The 13,893-nt window shown below is 48.7% G+C and overlaps 1 pseudogene; it reads left to right on the plus strand.

Annotated features, from left to right (window-relative positions):
- The first annotated feature begins 1,165 nt into the window (after window positions 1-1,165).
- LOC136540197 (uncharacterized) lies at window positions 1,166-10,371 on the plus strand (annotated as a pseudogene).
- Window positions 10,372-13,893: the final 3,522 nt, after the last annotated feature.

Consider the following 13,893-nt stretch of genomic DNA (forward strand, 5'->3'; position numbering starts at 1 on the left):
CTCGGCTCACTTGCTAGCTCGAGCCAGTTCGTTTGGCTCACTGGTGTAAAAGAGGAGAGAAAGAAAATCACCATGTTCTAGCCTAGCGTGACACATGAAGATTCATTGCGGCAACTCCATGGAGCAAATAAACACCAATAATCAACACAAGGAACAACAATCTTTCATCGTTCCAGAAAAAACAACAATCTTTACAAGAATCAAATAAAAAATAGTCGCTAATCCCCAATCCAAAGAAAATACATACAAAGATCCAATGTTGGTCTGAGCCGAGAGTGATATGGGCCGATTCCAGTTACTGTCGTGTGAATTACCTTGTTTGTTTGGTTCGCATACTGGCATAGCTCGTTTAAAAATTTAAATGAGCCAACCTTGAGCCGATTCACTAACGAGTGAGTCGAGCGAGACTGGCTGAGTTATGAGTTTTTAGTCCAGGCCTACCGAGCACCAGCTGCCCCTTACGGTCTGCAGCAGCTCGAGTGCCACCCGCCTCGAGCGTCATCGGCCTGGTGTCGCCGCCCTGCTCACAAGGCAGCTACCAGCTCCGTGCCTCTGGCTTGGCGCGGGCTCCAGCTTGGGAAAGGAAGCGTTAAAGAGGGAAGGACACATATTAATACTTTATTGATCTACATTTAGTTAAACCTAGAAATTTTAACTCATTGAGAAACGGGATGTAGGGAGGCTCCTCTGTTCTAAAATAAATTTATATCTCGTTTCTCAACATAAATTTGACTATATATATAAGTATTTAAAAAATATAAATATTAATATTTATGATACAGAATACATATTATATTTGATTGATCATAAAATATATTTTTATAATAAATCTATCTATAGAGATATAATTATTGATACTATATTTAATATATATCTAGTTAAACTTTAAAAATGTTTGAGTCGAAATGCCACGTTTATTTTGTGACGGGGAGCACGGATTGATGCCGTGCGAAGGGGGGGGGGGGGGGGGGGGGGGGGGGGGGGGGTGCGGTGCGCCATGTGCGCGTGGTGCGTGGTGTGCGTGAGTGTTTGCGCCCAGTCGATTCAACCGCACTTGAGAAGACCCACCAGGCGCCGCCCAACGTCCATTTATTCACAGGCGCACTCAGGCCAGCAGAAAGAAAAGGCCCACACAGTGCCGTGACCGACTCGAGACGCAAGAGAAGGATCGAGACGAGGCGGCGGCTTCCCGGGGGCAGGATCGTTGCGGCCACGAAAGGTACAGCCCCCAGGTTTACAACATTAGATCCATGGTCTGCCATCCTATAATTGTGATGATGCCATTACGAGTGAAAATTATTGGCTTATCCATGAGGTAGCGATAGAAATAGGGTTGGAGATTGGTTGATCTCATTTTGGTGTTTGATTGAGGTTGAAGACGTACTAGATTTGTAAGATGACGGAAGAAATTGAACTTAACATGTGCAGCGTTTTTGTTTTGGTGTTAAACTTATGTTTGGAGGACCAAATTAAATTTTGAAGCGCTAGCTATAGATTTTCAGAAAGGTGTTTAATTGGCCTACATCAGTCATTATGGTATTTTCCTAACAATTGATTATTCAATATTGAAAGGGTTTTTCATGCAAATAAACTTTATCTTAAAACAAAAATAAAAGATGTACTGGGAACAAACTCTGGAAATTAGGGTTGCAATGTATGGTGCACTTTCGGGATGGGAACAGGAACAAACTCTGGATGTCAGGGTTGCAATGTATGGTGCACTTTCGGGACGAAAGTTATGTGGAAAAAGGGGATTAAAAGGGAAGAACAAATTTCCTTCAGAAGAAAGAGGTAGAAAGGGTGGTTATAATTCATTGCTTATCAGTCGACTCGTGATACATCAGCTAGCAGCATGAGAAAGTTATTTAATTAGAAATATCTGCGTTAATATATTATGCATGTTCTGTGATAAATTGACAAATTTGGATTCTTTCTGTAAGCTGTTCACTTTCTTGTGCGATATGTTATGCAGTCACAGTGTGTTTCAGAAGTTCATTCAGTTTTATTTTAGATATGTTCACAAAGTCATCATCTATTAGGCTGTATATTTGAATGCTTGTTGCAGGTGTTAATATATTTATCTCTTTGTCTTGCAGACAATGTCTTACTCAAGAGGATCAAGATAGGCACTATTTTAAAACCTTGAACAGCCTACTATCTAAAAACCTTGAGCCTTGTTTCGATTTGTCTTCAAATGATCTTGCTCGGTGTTGTGATAGTTTTTTTTTTAAGTGAAAGGTATGGATCTCGCTCACCTTACTCAAGAAGCAGCTATTCAAGGTACAGAAGCCGCTCTAGGTATGCCCTTTATCCTTGTGCCAGTTAATGTGTTTCTGCCAATGTCATATGTTTAAAGTCTAGACATCAAACATCTATGTTGCTTGTAACCCGAGGAGTATTTGATAATTGTATAATTTATTTAGGAGTGTGGCCTCAAGTGATGCTGAAAACCCTGGGAACAACCCTGTCAGTGTTAGTCGTTGAATTTTTACTCTTGGTAGTAGCAGAATTTTTACTCTCATCGAGAGAGGATGACACTAGGAGTTGGGGTAATTTTTTGTTCTGATTTATTTCTCACACAAATGTCATGCCAACCTGATGGATTGGGAATACATATTTATAGGCTGCTAGCCAGCCAAGCATATGCCAAGATACTAGATGCTAATATGCTGTCCTAGATGCTAAGATGCTAAAACAGATGTTGTCCTAGATGCTAAGATGCTGTCCTAGCCAGTCAAGGATGCTGTCCTTGATGGACAGCAAGACCACCATACAGCCACAAGGACCATATGCTACAGCTCCACAAAGACCAGCCAACACAGAGACTTATCACATCATTCTCTCCCTAAGTCTTGTGCGTCGTCTTGTGGGAAAGTTGAACCATCTCGGTCCTGGAGCAGAGCTCAAGGAACTTGATTCTCCCAAGAGGCTTGGTAAGTAGGTCTGTAAGCTGGTCCTTGGTGTTGATGTAGCTTGCATTGATGCTCCCTTCCTCCAAACAGCCTCGGATGAAATGGTACCTCACCCGGATGTGCTTGCTTCGTTTATGGAAAACGGGGTACTTTGCCAGGGCCAGAGCGGACTTGTTGTCCATCCTAAGCTCCACCGCTCTAGTGTCTCTGCCAAGGAGATCACCAAGCAGTCAAGCGAGCCATAGCGCCTGAGTCGAAGCGGTGGAGGCCGCTAGGCCTCGCAGCTGAACAGGGCCACCACCTGTTGCTTGACCGACTGCCCGCTAACGAGGCACTTGCCGAGGAGAAAGAGGATCCCGCTCGTGCTCTTGCTGGTGTCGATGTCGTCGGCGTGGTCGCTGTCGCTGTACCCAACGAAGTGTGCCGCCCAGGGCACCTAGGGTAGAGGCCGTGGTCGAGAGTCCCCACAACGTAGTGGATGATCCTCTTCATACACTGCTGGTGCTCCGTCGTCGGTCGCTGCATGAACCGACTAACGTAGCCGACGGAGAATGCCAAGTCTGGCCGTGTGTGGGTGAGATAGTGAAGGCTCCCCACAAGACGCCGGGACTGCGTAGCATCCACCTCCTCCGTCATGCTGTCGCAGCTTAGCTCCAGCCTCTTCTCCATCGGAGTGAGAGCTGGGTTGCAGTCGATGAGCCCAGCTAGCTCAACGACGCGCTTGGCGTAGGCGGTCTGTCGAAGCGTGATCCCGGAGTCATCCTGGTGCACCTCGATTCCCAGGTAGAAGTAAGAGAGGCCCTAGGTCACTCATCTGAAAGGTGGCCTTCATCTCTTCCTTGAATGCTGCCACCTCCGCATCCTTGGTGCCAATGATCACCAAGTCATCGACGTAGACACCCACCAGCAGAGCATTTCCTCCACTGCCCCATCGGTAGATGGCCGCCTCGTGCGGGCTTTGCTCGAAGCCCATCCCCTTTAGCGTGGAATCTAACTTGGCATTCCACGCCCTCGGTGCCTGTAGCAAGCCATAGAGGGCCTTGCGCAGGCGGAGCACCTTGCCCTCCTTGCCAGGGATCGCAAATCCCAGTGGCTGGTGCACGTAGACCTCCTCCTTCAAGTTGTCGTTAAGGAACGCCGACTTGACGTCCATGTGATGAACACGCCAGCCCTTCTGGGCAGCTAGCGCAAGGAGTCGCACGGACTCCATCCGTGCCATGGGAGCAAAGGCATCGTCAAAGTCAACCCCCTCCTGCTGCATGAAACCTCATACCACCAAGCGAGCCTTGTGCTTGACGATGGCGCCGGCTTCATCCCTCTTTAGCTTGTACACCCACTTAAGGGTGATCGCGCGGTGGCCATGAGGTAGGTCAGCAAGCTCCCAAGGGCGGTTCTTCTCAATTGCATCCATCTCCAACTGCATCACGGCGCGCCATGCCGCATGTCTCTCGGCTTCAGCAAATGACCGAGGCTCGCCGTCATCACACGCAAGGTGCAACTGCTTCTCTAGGTCATGAGGCACCAGTTCCGGCACCGGCTGGTCGCCGAGAAGGTTCTCCATCGTACGATACCGCAATGGCTCACCGTCGTGGTACGCGTTGATGCGCTCCTCGTCGTGAGAGAGCGGAGTAGCGAGCTCAACCGGGCTGTGCTCAACACGAGCTGGTGTTGGAGTAGACATGCCTAGAGAGGTGCCTATTAGTGCTAGAGTGCGTGGCGGTGCCTGCTGTGGTGGAGCTGGCGAAGAACTCATCGCAGCCGAGTTCCTGGCTGGAGAGCGTGGTGCTGTCAGAGTAGCAGGCGCCGGAGTTGGTGGAGGCTCGGGGACTGGGGTAGACGCGCTCATCGAAGAAGAGCTACCTACTCCCCTAGCTCCATCGAAGTGAACGTACTCGACAGTGAAGTCGTCGTACGTCGGAGCTGAGCTGTCGTCCACCGCCTTGTCCCATGCCCATCCTCGCCCTTCGTTGAACACAACGTCGCGCACCATGCGCACACGATGTGTTTTTGGGTCGAGGATGCGGTAGGCCTTCGAGCCCTCCGCGTAGCCGATGAACACTCCCGGAGTGCTCCTGTCGTTGAGCTTGCTAATGTGGCCAAGCTCCTTGGCGAACGCGAGGCAGTCGAAGACCCGCAAGTGGGAGACTGCCGGCTTGCACCCATGCCAAGCCTCGTACGACGTCCTACCATCGAGCTCCTTGGTAGGCGAGCGGTTGAGGATGTAGATGGCCGACACCACCGCCTCTCCCCAGAAGACAGCCGACATCCCCATCTACTTGAGAAGGGCCCAAGCCATCCCCACAACCATCTGGTTGCATCGCTCGACGACGCTGTTCTGCTATGGGCTGTACGGCGCGGAGTAGTGGCGCTGAATGCCCTTATCAGCGCAGTACGACATGAATTCAGCCACCATTGTCGGTGCACAGCACGCGCAGCTTATGGCCGCACTTCGCCTCCGTAGCAGCCTGCGCACGCCTGATGGCGTCCGCAGCCTCTCCCTTGCTGCCGTGGACCATCACCCACATGTAGCGGGAGAGGTCGTCGACGAGCAGCAGGAAGTAGCGTCGTCCTCCCGGTGTGGCCGGTGTCACCGGGCCACATAAGTCCCCGTGCACAAGCTCAAGCCTCTCCTTGGCTCGAAAGCTCGCCCGCTGGGGAAAGGGGAGTCACCTCTGCTTCGTCAACACGCAGACATCGCAGAGCTGCTCCATATGGTCGAGGCACGGCAGGCCTCGCACCATCTCCATGGCACTGAGCCTCTTTAGGGCCTCAAAGTGAAGGTGCCCGAAGCGCTCGTGCCACTGTCATGCCTCGTCATCCCAACGAGCAGCGAGACAGAGGGGTTGTGCCACCTGCACGTTAAGGATGTAGAGTCGATTTGTGCTTCTGGTTACCTTGGCAAGAAGACGACGACGGCAATCCTAAATCCTCATGACTCTATCCTCAACCACCACGCACGAACTGTTCTCATCCAGTTGTCCCAAGCTGATGATAGAGTTCCTCAACGTGGGGATATAGTAGACTCCGGTGAGCAGCCTGTGCTCACCAGACACGGCGGTGAAGGTGACGGAGCCGACGCCCTTGATCTCCACGCCGGAGGCATCCCCAAACTTGATGGAGCCTCGGATGCTAGAGTCAAGCTCGATGAAGAACTCCCATCGGCCGATCATGTGATGGGTGGCGCCGGTGTCTAGGCACCACCCGTCAGTCTTGTCATTGCCGGAGCCATCACCGAGGAGGGCGTGTGCTTTTGGCTCGTCAAGGTGGAGGAGAGCCGCTACGTCTGGTGCCGCTGGAGGTAGCTCAATGCTTGCAAGTGACATGAACAGAGCCAGCTCCTCCTCCGCCTGTGCGACATGGGACTGGTCGCGTCGTGGTTGTCGATAGTCCTTGGCCCAATGGCCAAGCTGGCCACAGTTGCGGCAGGTGTCGTCTCGTGCTGGCTTGTGCTTGCCGGCAGCGCCGCCCTGGGTGCCTCCGCGGGCATCACCCTCGGCACGTCCTCGCGCCCTGGCCTGGGTGTCTCTACGCGCCTTGCGCGGCTTGCCATGCTTGCAGCCGCCTATCACGGAAGAAGGCTCCCCCTTCTTCCAGTTACCTTGGCAGGCAACCCACTGCTCTCGAGTGAGAAGGAGCTTCCCACCAGTGGTGATGGCTCCGAGAGAGACTGTGGCTCATCACTGTTGATGACCTTAAGGTGACCTATCACCTCCTCGATCGACATCGTGGAGAGATCCAGCAGAGACTCGATTGAGCGAGCCATCTGCTTGTACTTCTTGGGGACGTAACGGAAGAGCTTTTCGACAGCTCTCTCCTCGCCGTAGGTGTCATCGCCAAACTGCACCATCTTCTGCAACATAGTGTTGAGACGGAGAGCAAAGTCATCAACATCCTCACCTGGCTTGAAGGCCAGGTTCTCCCACTCCTTGCGAAGTGCCTGCAGTGTGGATTTGCGGACGCGGTCGCTGTTGATGTGTGCCACAGCGATGGCGTCCCAAGCCTCCTTGGCAGTCCGCTTGTTGGTAAGCGAGAACTGCATCTCGGATGGGACTGCAGCGATGAGGGCATCCAGCGCCCGTCGATCCTGGTCGTAGTCAACGTCGCCGTACCGGACTGCCTCCCACATGTGCCGCACCTGGAGCTTTACCCTCGTCACCGTAGCCCACTCGACGTAGTTGGTCTTGGTGAGGGTAGGCCACCCACCGCCGGGGCCGACGTCCCTGACAACAGCCTGGAGCCCGTGGTAACCACGGTACCGGACGGGTTGATGGAGAGCCTGGTAGTAGCAGAATTCTTACTCTCATTGAGAGAAGATGACACTAGGAGTTGGGGCAATTTTCTGTTCTGGTTTATTTCTCTCACAAATACCATGCCAATCTGAGGGGTTGGGGATACATATTTATAGGCTGCTAGCCAGCCAAGTATATGTCAAGATGCTAGATGCTAATATGCTGTCTTAAAACAGATGTTGTCCTAGATGCTAAGATGCTGTCTTAACCAGTCAAGGATGCTTTCCTTGATGGGCAGCAAGATCACCATGCAGCCACAAGGACCATATGCTGCATCCCCATAAAGACCAGCCAACACAGAGACTTATCCCATCAGTTAGCTCGTGTAACGGATTGTGATCTGGAGAAGCACTTTTCCACCGAGGGATAGGTAACCTTCACAGAAAATTTCTGCAACTTTAAATTGTCATTTTTGAGAAATTCCCATATAATTGTTGAACAATTCCCATGGCTTACTGATTGTGCTATAGGTGATTGATGCAAGCTGTTAGGAAAATGGACCCTAAGCCCATTTACTTTGGATTTTGGTGTTTGATGACCAACACAACTAAATTGGACTAATGAATTTGCAAGTGTTTGTTTTGTAGTCCAACAGGGTGCAAGACGTGACTTGGACGAAGGCGACATGATGATCCAATGATCGATACCTTAAGCAAGACCTTAGGAGCACAAGAAAAGACCCAAGATATCAAGCAAAGTACAAGTATGAAGATTGGAACCAAGCCGTACGCAAGATCACGAAGAAACGAGCTCGTAGAGGCGCTCGGACGCAAGGACCGGACGCTGGAAGCGCGACCGGACGCTGGACCGATGGCTCGGCAGACAGGCAACCGGACACGAGGACCGGACGCTGGCGGCAACCGACCGGACGCAGGAACGCAGCGTCCGATCGATTACAGTAAGGTTCCAGAGCGGCAATTCTGCGACCGGACGCGTCCGATGGCAGGCGACCGGACGCTGGCCAGCGTCCGATCAGTGTTTTGCTGGCTCAACGGTCGGGACGACCGGACGCGTCCGGTCAGGACGATTCAGCGTCCGGTCAGTAGCAGTTTCGCGGGAATTCGACCCCAACGGCTACTTTCTCAGTGAGGCTTATAAATACAACCCCCAACCGGTCATTTAAGAAGTGTGAAACTGAGGAAACATACCAAGGGTGTTGATACACCATTTTAGTGATCTCCACATGCATAGTGCTTAGTGTTTTATTAGGTGATTAGCATAAGTGCTTTGCGAAGCGCTTAGGTTGATTAGACCACCGCTTATGCGCTTGCTCTAGGTGTTTTGCCTAGTGTTTAGTGAGGTTTGCATACCTCTTGCCACCCCGTGGTTGCGAGCACAAGTGTTGTACAACGGAGGGGCTTGAAGTCTTACGAGATCACACCAACCGCGTTTGTGGTGTGGCCGCCACCGTGTACCGGAGAAAACAAGGCCCGCGGCGTTTCGGTCGGAAGCTTGACAGTGAAGAAGGCGGAGAGCATCCGGGAGAGGCTTGCCGAGAGGCACATCGGAGACCCACTTGCGCGTGGGGAAGGCCCGAGGCTATCCACGGAGTTACCCGACCAGGAGCTTGGCCCTTGCGAGAGATTCCTTGCGAGGGGCTCCAACGAGGACTAGGGGGAAGCTTACGCGCTTCTCGATACCTCGGTAAAAATACCGGAGTCGTCGACGGGAGTTTGCATATCTCTACCTTGCTCTTTAGCTTCCGCATTTACATTGTTTATTTTACTACGTTTGCGGTAGAGATAGCAACACGCTAGTAAAACTATAGTTGCACATCTAGATAGTTTATCGTTTGCATTGGTTTTGCTAGGGTTAGAAAAAGATACCATAATTTTGGAGTTAGAATTTTAAGTTGCCTAATTTACCTCCCTCTTAGACGTCATGGTCCCTTCACAAGCATTGTGCATGATCCTTGGACAAGGGAATCACGGGGGTTTGGTTTTGTTACCATGGCTACTATTAAGGAGGTAGATCGCTGCATCAAATATTTGGACCGTTCTGTGTTGGAAGGTCGGGTCATAACTGTTCAGAAGGTAAAATCATGAGATTGGGAACATCTGAACTTCGTTATTTAACTTCGCTACTGAATGATATTTATATCGTTGCTTAGTATTCTACACTGAACATTTTAGTGTTCTTCTGTCCATTGAAGATTTTGTTGACAGCAACAGGATAGATGTTGGTAGCTGCTCTGCAACAAACTGATACAACCTAACACCAAACCATGCCACCTCAGCCAAAGGGTTGTATGCCCTACATTGTATATTATTATTTTTCTTAAATGTGTTTATTCAGATTGTAGATAATTGCTCTCTTGCTTTTGGTATCAAAGACACTTTCTTATCTGGTCCCCTATTACACAGGCAAAGAGAAGACAGGGTAGAACCCCAACACCTGGGAAGTATCTTGGCACAAAATCATCACGTGGTATGTGTTTTCATGAACTAATCACCTATAATCATTGGATGTCTTTGCCCCATTTTCTCCCAGAGAAATATAAGTACTGTAATTTTTTTTTTGATATAACCTGTCGTTATTGACAATTTTTGTTACATGATGACATCAGGACGGAGGTACTCCCCAAACTACTCACCTGTTAGAAGGGACCGTTACAGTTCCCGCTACTCGCCTGATTGGAGGGACCGTTACAGTTCCCGCTACTCACCTGATCGTGACCTGTCTTATTCTCCTTATGGTAGAGGCCGGTCATACTCTCCATATGACAGAAAGCGATCATACTCTCCTAACGGCAGGCATGGATCATATTCCCCCTACGATCGGCGGCGATCACACTCACCTTACTACAGAAGCCGGTATCGTTCAAGGTCTCCATACTGCTACAGAAGACGGAGGTCACCTTCTGTTTCGCCATACTACAGCCGGCGCCGGTATAGATCTGTCTCCAGGTCACCCAGTGTTTCTCCAAGGGCCAGAGGGCAGGAGCTATTCCCGCAGTTTATCACCACAGAGCTACTCTCGCAGCCATTCCCCAGAATCGGAGAGATCAACGAGCTACTCTCCTAAGAAAGGGAGTAGAAGGGAACCCTCACGTAGCAGATATTCTGGCAAGAGGCGTCATTCAAGGGAAAGCTACTCTCATAGCCACAGTTCGTACTCCAGGTCTGTGTCTAGGGAGCGCTCGGCTTGATCTGTGAGGTGTATCGTCCTAGGTTGTTGTTATAAGATATGCCCTGTATCCGTATTTGTGAACTGATGTATTTTCAAGGTCATTACTCTGGTATTGTGAACTTGAGAACAGCATGGATGTGTGCATTTTGCTATATTATGTTCATTTTGTATGAGACAGTGATACATTTCTGATGGTATCTTGCTATTGTTGGTTCTTTCTTGGTAATTTAGTTACTAAATCTGGCGATATGTGGGGTCATGCAATAGAGCTGAATATCATTATAAGATATGCCCTGTTTGTTTCGCTGAAATTTGGCTTATGATGATGTTTATACTGATTTGTTGTGAGAGGAAAACACTCTTCGTTCCATGAAAACATTTGTTGTTTTGGGAGATTGCGTTCGTGCCTTTGGGAGAGAAGAATAACGCGACCTCAATCTTAAACATCTTAACCATCCATGACAGTTGCAGCTAGGAAAGAAATCCCCTAGCCCCTGCCGTGCTCAATATTTTCTTCCTTGGCTAGTAAAAGAGGATCCTGCAAATCTGGTGACCATACATTGAACAGACACCTATTCCAGTAACTCCATGTATCCATGCCCCTAGAATGACGATGGAGTTCAGCTCTTTCAGCACTTGGCCATTGACCATGCCGTTGATCCTTAGCCACCAAGCATCAAAGGAAGTTTCTTCAAGTAGAGATAGGACGTCATTGTGCAGCAGGTGAAACCGTAATTCCCTAGTAAAAAGTGCATGAAACGAGCAGGTGGTTGATTGTTTTAGCTTCCTGGTCGCATAGGCCATAGGGGGAAGGTGTACAGCAAGCCGGATGTTGCAGTGCTCTCAACGGGCAAGCTGATCTGCGGTCCAACATCTTGTGATGCACAACGAGCCACATGAAAAACCTACTTGCCAGCTTTTCCATATATGTGGAATTCACGGCCGAAATTGTACTCTGATTTGGTTGATAGATTGCAGAGGAGAGGCGCCAAACGTGAGTGTCTTCCATTTCAGGTTGCAATGTCGCTTGAGCAATGAGATCCCACAATTCCAAAAAATCCAGTGATAAAGCCCACTGTAAGAGCCTCCTACATAATATGGTCCTGTTCGCTTCGCTGAAAAGCCATGGCTGAAAGTACTGTTCCCTGATTTGTTGTGAGAGAAAAACATTGTTCCTTCGTTGAAACAGTACGGCTCATAAGAAGCGAATAGGGCCTATATTTGTTTACTCTTCGCTTAGACACCAAAGCATGGATCGGGGGAGCAAGATCAATGATTCTTTGTCCATGTAAACATCAAGATATGTTGGTTCCTTGCCTCCTTGCCGAACTCATCTTACCATACTTCCTCCATTTCAATCTATAGATCATTTTGACTTTTCTAAATACATAGTTTTAGATATACACTATGTCTAGACATAGTGTATATCTAAAACTATTTATCTAGAAAAAACAAAATGGTAATTTAGGAAGAAGGGAGTAGACTGATAGGTTAGTATGCGGTGCATTTGGTTACCTGCCGATGTCCGGACAAAGAATCATTGATCCACCGGAGCTCCATCGGAATGCCGCACCATAGCATCAACACGTGAAATGCGACGATCTCTGGCTCCGGGCCATGCTGTTAGGGATTGTCCAGTGGTGGGTCGATATTGTTCCATAGGTCGACATGGATAATTCAGTGGCGGAGCTCTTCTATTTTCACGTCTAGGGTCACTGTCAATTATCACAATCAAAGCGTGTACCATCTGCATCAGATCAAAATATCGCCCATAGGTCCTCTTCATTGTGCAGCTCCACAAAAACCGACCTAATCAATTAATCATTCATTGAATTTTTAGATCGGGGAGAGTTTAACATTAACATAGAACTTACATTCGAGAATGCGCAATTTACCGAGGCTCAGGTGTCTTGGGTATCTTGTTGGCTTTATGCAAATAGGCGAGTAGGCAATGCCTGAGAACATCTCCACCAAATCTCTTATACTCTTCCCTATTCCCTAAATAGAAAATGTAACAGCTGCGGGAAAATGTAACAGCTGCAGCAGATCTTCTATTACATCTCCTATCCCTATATTCTTTAGAAGATCTTAACCCACCACCACCATCTCTCCTAAATAAAGGGGAGATATAATGGGAACGGTGATCCCGATCTTCCGTCAGGTTCAAGATAAACAACGATTTGTTCGAAGAGCGACACACCGATCCGGCTTCAGATCACAAAGACCCAAACCCTGCAACCTTAGCACCACGTCTCCTCTGGTTATCAACCATGTCACAATCCGGTTGACCTCGCCAAGAAGGCTAATCCCTACTGCAAATCGAAGAACACAAGCAAGAACAAGATAAAAAGTAACTCAATTAAAGTGACAATTGCAGATGAATGATTAAGCACTCGAAGTTGGGGTCTTGCAAACCGATAACAGCGACTGTTCAATGACAGATTGATCTAAAACAAAACCCAAACCCTAATGGAGGTGGTGGCTACTGATTATATAGCCTAAGGGATGTCCAAGGATCCCTCTTCACGTCCTAAAGGTGTCCCAACATGTTACAAGGCCCAACGGCCCAAAAGACGATGACGCAGCGCCGTGACAGATTCTGGACATCAACTTGTTTCGACGATTCCCATTGATTCTGATAGAATTTTGATATGGGACCACTTCCATTGGTTTCCTTATGAAATTATCTTTCCATCCATATGTGGATCATCAAAAACGGAGTTCGTATGCGACCTGGACGTCCGTTTTACTACACGCTGGTCCTGGAGCCCGAGATGGACTCGAACTCAAGTTTGACTGGGCCTCCGGCTTGGCTTGGACGTCCTTGCTGGCCTCCTAAGGTGGTGGCCAAGGAGGAGGACGTCCAAGGGCTTTCTTGGTGGGTTATCCAAGTCCTTGGGGTGTGCTCCCACTTGAGCCAGGGTCCCAAGGATGAATAACAAGCCCATAACGACAGTGTAGCTCTCAGCAGAAACAGCGACAGAATATCTTGATGGTTTGGAGGCCTTACTGATGTGATATTGAGATGAGACCAGATCTATTTGAAATCTTATCAAACAAGCTTTCCATCAAGTGCTCATTGACCTCGATCGCACTCCAGATGGCTGAGTTATGGCCTTCCCAATGAAGCATTATCGAGCTGCCGATGAACCGAAAATTCAACTTTGATGAACTTGCACGTTGAGACATATTTGTACCTACATTCAAATAACGACATGTACATGTTGAACCAAAGTGAATTGTACCAAAAATCACTATGAAAATGTAGGAACGAGCTCATCTTATAAACAATGGTCATATCTGATGGTGTCATGTCCTCATCATCCTCCCCTTCTTGACAACAAACCGTCCTCGGTTTGGGATTAGCTGAACAAAACGTTGTTGGTAGTAGCCAACATTGCTCCCCTTCTTGAAATTTAACATGTTTCTTTATAACAAAACTAGGGGAACTCGACATGACAAGATTATAGCAATTGCAATCCTTTGGTTGATCATACTTTTGCACAATATAAGGAGATTTCAGATTTGAACAAATATAGACACGATGCACCATATACTCTCCT

The sequence above is a fragment of the Miscanthus floridulus genome, chromosome 2 (assembly GCF_019320115.1).
Source record: "Miscanthus floridulus cultivar M001 chromosome 2, ASM1932011v1, whole genome shotgun sequence".
NCBI classification, from domain to species: domain Eukaryota; kingdom Viridiplantae; phylum Streptophyta; class Magnoliopsida; order Poales; family Poaceae; genus Miscanthus; species Miscanthus floridulus.